Here is a 6,107-nt window from a genome sequence, read left to right on the forward strand (position 1 = left end):
TGTGCTATTATAATATGTATATATGTACATTTACATATGTATTATTCTAATACATATTTGTGAATCGTATGTCTGCTTTTGTTCTGTCTGCTTCTCAATGCAAATCAATTATGGAGGCCCTCTATAAATGTCCAAGCGACGCGCAGTTAAGGGGTAACCTTTGATGTCTGATGTCATGGCGCACACTGGCATTTGACCACCGAGGGCAATCCGACCGTCGTTGGAGGAAAAACGATGGAAAAAACGGTTTAATGACGGGCAACATTGGCCAATACAGGATTCAGCTTTACACTGACTTGGCTACAGTTAGGGTGTACATTGGTGCGTATCGGTCGCGATATTAGGGCGTATACAATGTGTATACTTTGTTGTAATTGGTGCACAGGGCGGTATACTTGGTGTACGATATTGGTGTTCTAAAATCTGACGATCATTTCCACCGTTGATACAATTGGTATACTGCGTTGTACATGGCGTATGGTCCGATATGTAGGGGGTATACAGGTGCTATACTTCGTTGTAATTGCGTGCACAGGGACGGCCGTTTGATACTTCGTGTTACGATTACTTGTGTCTAAATCTGCGATATTTCACCGCTTGCATACATTTGGGTATACTTGGATCGCTGTACATGGGCGTAATTGTCGATATGTAGGGGGTATACAGGGCCCGGTGCATACTACTTGCTTGCTAATTGTGTGCACAGGGCGCGCTATACTTGGTGACGATACTTGGCTGTCTAAATCTTCGACGATATTTCACCGTTTGATACATTGGGTATACTTGGTGGTACCAGGCCCTATGGTCGATATGTATGGACGTATACAGGGTGTATACATTGTTTGTAAATTGGTGCACAGGGCGTTTATACTTGCATGTTGACGATACTGGGTGTCTAAATCTGACGATATTGCACGTTGATACCATTGCGGTATAGCTTGGTGTACATTGGCGTATGGTACGATATGTAGGGGGTATACAGGGTGTATTTACTTGTTGTAATTGGTGCACAGGGCGATACTTGGGTGTACGAATACTTGGGTGTTCTAAATCTTGACCGATATTTTCCACGTTGCATACATTGGGTGTTAGTACTGCCTGTACATGCCGTATCGGTCGATATGTAGGGGGTACTACAGGGTGTATACTTGTTGTGTAATTGGTGCACAGCGGCGCTATACTTGATGTACGATACTTGGCTGTCTAAACTTGACGATATTTCCCCATTGAGCCCCCCCAGTTGCATACATTGGTTATACTTGGTGTACATGCGGCGTTAATGGTCGGATATGTAGGGGGTATACAGGGTGTATACTTGTTGTAATTTGCTGCACAGGGGCCGCCCTATACTTGGTCTGTACGATACTGAGGGGCTTAAATCTGACGATATCTTCACGTTGATACATGTGGCTGTAATACTTGGTGTACATGGCGTATGGTCGATATGTAGGGCAGTATTAACAGGTGCTATACTTGTTGTAAGTTGTGCACAGGGCTATAACGTGGTGTACGCATACTTTGGGTGTTCTAAATCTGACGATATGTTCACCGTTGATTACATTGGGATACTTGGTGTACGATGGCGCTCATGTCGATATGTAGCGGGGTATTACAGGGCTTGATACTTGTTGTAATTGGTGCACAGGCGTGATACTTGCTGTGTACTATACTTGGTGTCGAAATCTGAACGCATATTTCACCGTGATTACATTGGGGATATACTTTGTGTACATGCGTAATGGTCGATATGTTACGGTATACAGGGTGATACTTGTTGTAATTGCGTGCACAGGGCGTATACTTGGTGTACGATACTATGCGTGTCTTTAAATCTGACGATTATTTCACCGTTGATTACATTGGGTATACTTGGTGCTACAAGGCGTATGGTTGATATGTGGGGGTATACAGGGGTGTATACTTGTCTGTAAGTTTGGTGCAGCAGGGCGTATACTGGATGTACGATAACTTGGTGTCTAAATCTGACGATATTTCACCGTTGATACATTGGTTATACTTTGGTTACAGTGGCGTTATGGTGGTCGATATGTAGGCGGGGTATACAGGGGCTGTATACTTGTTGTAATTGGTGCACAGGGCGTATACTTTGTGCTGTACAGATACTTGGTGTGCTGAATCTGACGATATTTCGACCGTTTGATACATTGGGATACTTGGTGTTACATGGCGTATGCGGTCGATTATTGTAGGGCGGTATACAGGTGTATACTTGCTTGTAATTGCTGCACAGGGGGTATACTTTGGGTGCCTACGCATACTTGCGTGTCTAATATCTGACGATATTTCACCGTTGATACATTGGGCTATACTTGGTGCTCAGTGGCGTATGGTCGATATGTAGGCCGGGTATACAGTGGTATACGTGTTCGCTAATTTGAGTGCACCAGGGCGTATACTTGGTGCTACGATACTTGTTGTCTAATCTGACTGATATTTTCACCGATTGATACATTGGGTATACTTAGTGTACATGGCGTTAATGCGTCGATATTAGGGGGGATACAGGGTGGTATACTGTTGTAATTGGTGCACAGGGCGTATACTTGGTGTACTGATTACTCTCCGGCATGTGAGGTGTTACATACTGACGATATTTCACCGTGGATACATTGGTCTTAATACTTGGTTACATTTGCGCGTATGGGTCGATATGGTAGGGGCCGGTATTACAGGGCGTGCTATACTTTGTGGTATCCTGTGCGTGTTGGGGGGTGGTGCGGGGGGGTATAATGGGTAAGATTGGTGCACAGGGCGTATACTTGGTTGTACGATACTTGGGGCTGGTCTACATCTGACGATATTTCACGTTGATAATTGCGGTATAACCTGTCGTTGTACATGCGTCGTATGGCTCATATGTGGGGGCATACAGGGTATACTTGTTGTAATTGGTGCACATGGCGATATACTTGGTGTACCCATACTTTTGGCCCTGTCTAAATCTGACGATATTCACGTTGATACATTGGTTATACTGTGGGGTGCTACATGGCGTATGGTCGAATATGTAGGGGGTATACAGGGATCTGTATACTTGTTGAATTGGTGCAACAGGAGTATACCTTGCGTGTACGATACTTCGGTGGTCTAAATCTGACGATATTATTCACCGTTCAATACATTGGTCATACTGGCTTACATGGCGTATGCAGTCGATATGGTAGGGGGTATAACAGGGGTTAGATGTTGTAATTGGTATGCACACGGGCGTGTTTATACTTGAGTGTACGATACTTGTGTCTAAATCTGACGATATTCACGTTGATACATTGGGTATACTTTGCCATCGTCGTACATGCGTATGGTCGACTATCGTATGGGGGTATACAGGGTGTATACTTGTTTAATTGCCGTGCCACAGTGCGTATTACTATCGGTGTGTACTGTCATATGAGATCATCATATAAGGTGTGCATTACTGTAGAACATCATGTGTGACATACGTGGCACACTAATGTCAAGTCATCAGTGTTATAGTGTCTATATAGTGTCTCAGTGAGTGTCATAGGCCCAAGGGTGCATAGTGCATTGTATAGCGCTTGTCGAGTGGTGCATGAGCCGAATACGTGCAAGTGCATAGTGCATAGTGCATGGTACATGCATAGAGAGTGCGGCAGGTGCATAGCGCTGTGCCATAGTGCATTGAGTGCATAGTGGACATACTGCCATATGATGCATCGTGCTGGGATAGTGATAGGAGTAGCTGCTAGGTGCATAGGCATCAGTGCACTAGTGCATAGTGCATGGTTGCATATGTCTTAGTGCACTAGTCGCATAGCTGTATATGTGCATCGCTGCCATCGTGCACTAGTGCATACACTGTAGTGCATAGGCAGAGGATAGTGCATTATGATAGGTGCATAGCGGCTAATAGTCGTTTCGTTATGTGTTCGATCATAAGTATGTAGCCATGAGTGCCATATACATAGACGTGGGTTGAGTGCAATATATTGATTATATATATATATAATTAAATGTATGATAATAAAATATATATGTGTGTACGGCACAAGACCTTCCTTTATAATAAGACGATGTCGTTTTATGACGTCATTCTGAGAGACACTCACCATGTGACTTACATGGTCGACCACACCATGATTTTTTTCAACGAACAGAAAACGCGAACTACGTAATATATGATGCATAATCGTGTGAATTTCTGTTTGTTCTACGTTTTGTTCAACGAAAATACGAAAACTTCATACTTCATTATATGCGGTGTCTATGTGACTATATAGTTAGAATAGATGGATATAAGTTGGGCATGGATTGACTATAAAGAGAAAAACAATATCGTCGTCAAAACACAACTACTACTAATAATCGTCCGCCCATCCAATCCACGGTCGCCGTTGACTGCCAAGATAATTTTCTTCGGCCGTTCTTATACGTTCAAACTGGAGTCGGGCAGGCTGACAGCACGTGTGCATGGTAAATTCTGATCTACATGTTTCACTTTGCTCGCAGCATCGCGCCACGATTCCCAGCTATGCTAATGTACAGGGAAATGGCGCTCCGACGTCGGTCGCAGTTGACTGTCAAGTCTGCACGTGTGCATGGTAAACCTAGATATATAATATTCACTTTTCTCGTAGCATCACGCCATGGGTTTCGGGTTATGCATGTATTAATATACAGGGAATTTGGCCTCGGACAACGGTCGCCGTTGACCTCTAAGATAATTTTCTTCGGCCGTTTTTATACGGTCAAACCGGAGCCGGGCAGGCTGCCAGCACGTGTGCATGGTAAAATCAGATATATAATATTCACTTTTTTCGCAGCATCACGCCATGGGTTTAGCGTTATGCGTATATTAATGTAAAGGGAATTTGGCCTCGGACGTCCGTCGCCGTTGACTGCTAATATAATTTTCTTCGACCGTTTTTATACGGTCAAACTGGAGTCAAGCGGGCTGCCTGCACGTGTGTATGGTAAAATCAGGTATATAATATTCACTTTTCTCGCAGCATTACGCTCTGGGTTTCGCGTTATGCCTATATTATTATACAGGGAATTTGGCCTCGGACGTCGGTCGCCGTTGACTGCTAAGATAATTTTCTTCGACCGTTTTTATGCGTTCAAACTGGAGACGGGCAGGCTGACAGCACGTGTGAATGGTAAATTCTGATCTACGTGCTTCACTTTGCTTACACCATCGCGCCACGATTTCCAGCTATGCTAATGTACAGGGAATTTGGCCTCGGACTTCGGTCGCCGTGGACTGCGAAGATCATTTTCTTCTGCCGTTTTTATACGGTCAAACTGGAGCCGGGCAGGCTGACAGCACGTTTGTTTGGTAGAATCCGATATATAATATTCACTTTGCACGCAGCATCAGGTCCTGGGTTGCAGGCGACAAAAATTAATACCCACATCCAAGTGTGGCCTTAAGCCACCGGGGGCCTAGGGCCCCGCTGGCGCAATAATACACTGTACAAGTGATGCAGCCTCCATTTCTTTGCTGGAGGCGGTATAGCTTACAACCAAGGCTTACCACACACTACTATATAGGAGGCCTTAGAACCCCTCCATACACAATACTATATATGTGACCTTGGTGAGCAGCCAGCATACACTATACTACAATACTATATAGATGGCATTAGGCCACCGTCATATACAATACTATATAGGTGGCCTTAGGCCCCCGTCATACATGTGGCATTGGGCCCCCATCATAAACTATTCTATTATTACAATAATATATAAGTGGTTTTAGGCCCCCGTCATACAAATACTATATAGGTGGCCTTAGGCCTCCGTCATACAAATACAATATATATGTGGCCTTGGGCCTCCATCATACATTATTATTACAATTCTATATAGGTGGCCTTAGGCCCCCGTCATACAAATATAACGCCGGCGACACTAGAACGTGCTACTAATAACTTACCGAATGCTGCACTGGCGCTTGTCTTGTGTTTTTCTATTTAATGCTATATCTATGCCTATGGGTAATACAATCGGCACATACCATGGTAACTTGTTTTAGCATTACTAAAATACGAAACAAAAAGAACAATTTTTGGTCGCGGAAGGGTTATTGTCGGAGTGAGCTAACGGGGGCTGGAGGCCACCGG

This window comes from Priapulus caudatus, unplaced genomic scaffold (genome assembly GCF_000485595.1).
Source record: "Priapulus caudatus unplaced genomic scaffold, Priapulus_caudatus-5.0.1 Scaffold45, whole genome shotgun sequence".
Classification (NCBI taxonomy): Eukaryota; Metazoa; Priapulida; class Priapulimorpha; order Priapulimorphida; family Priapulidae; genus Priapulus; species Priapulus caudatus.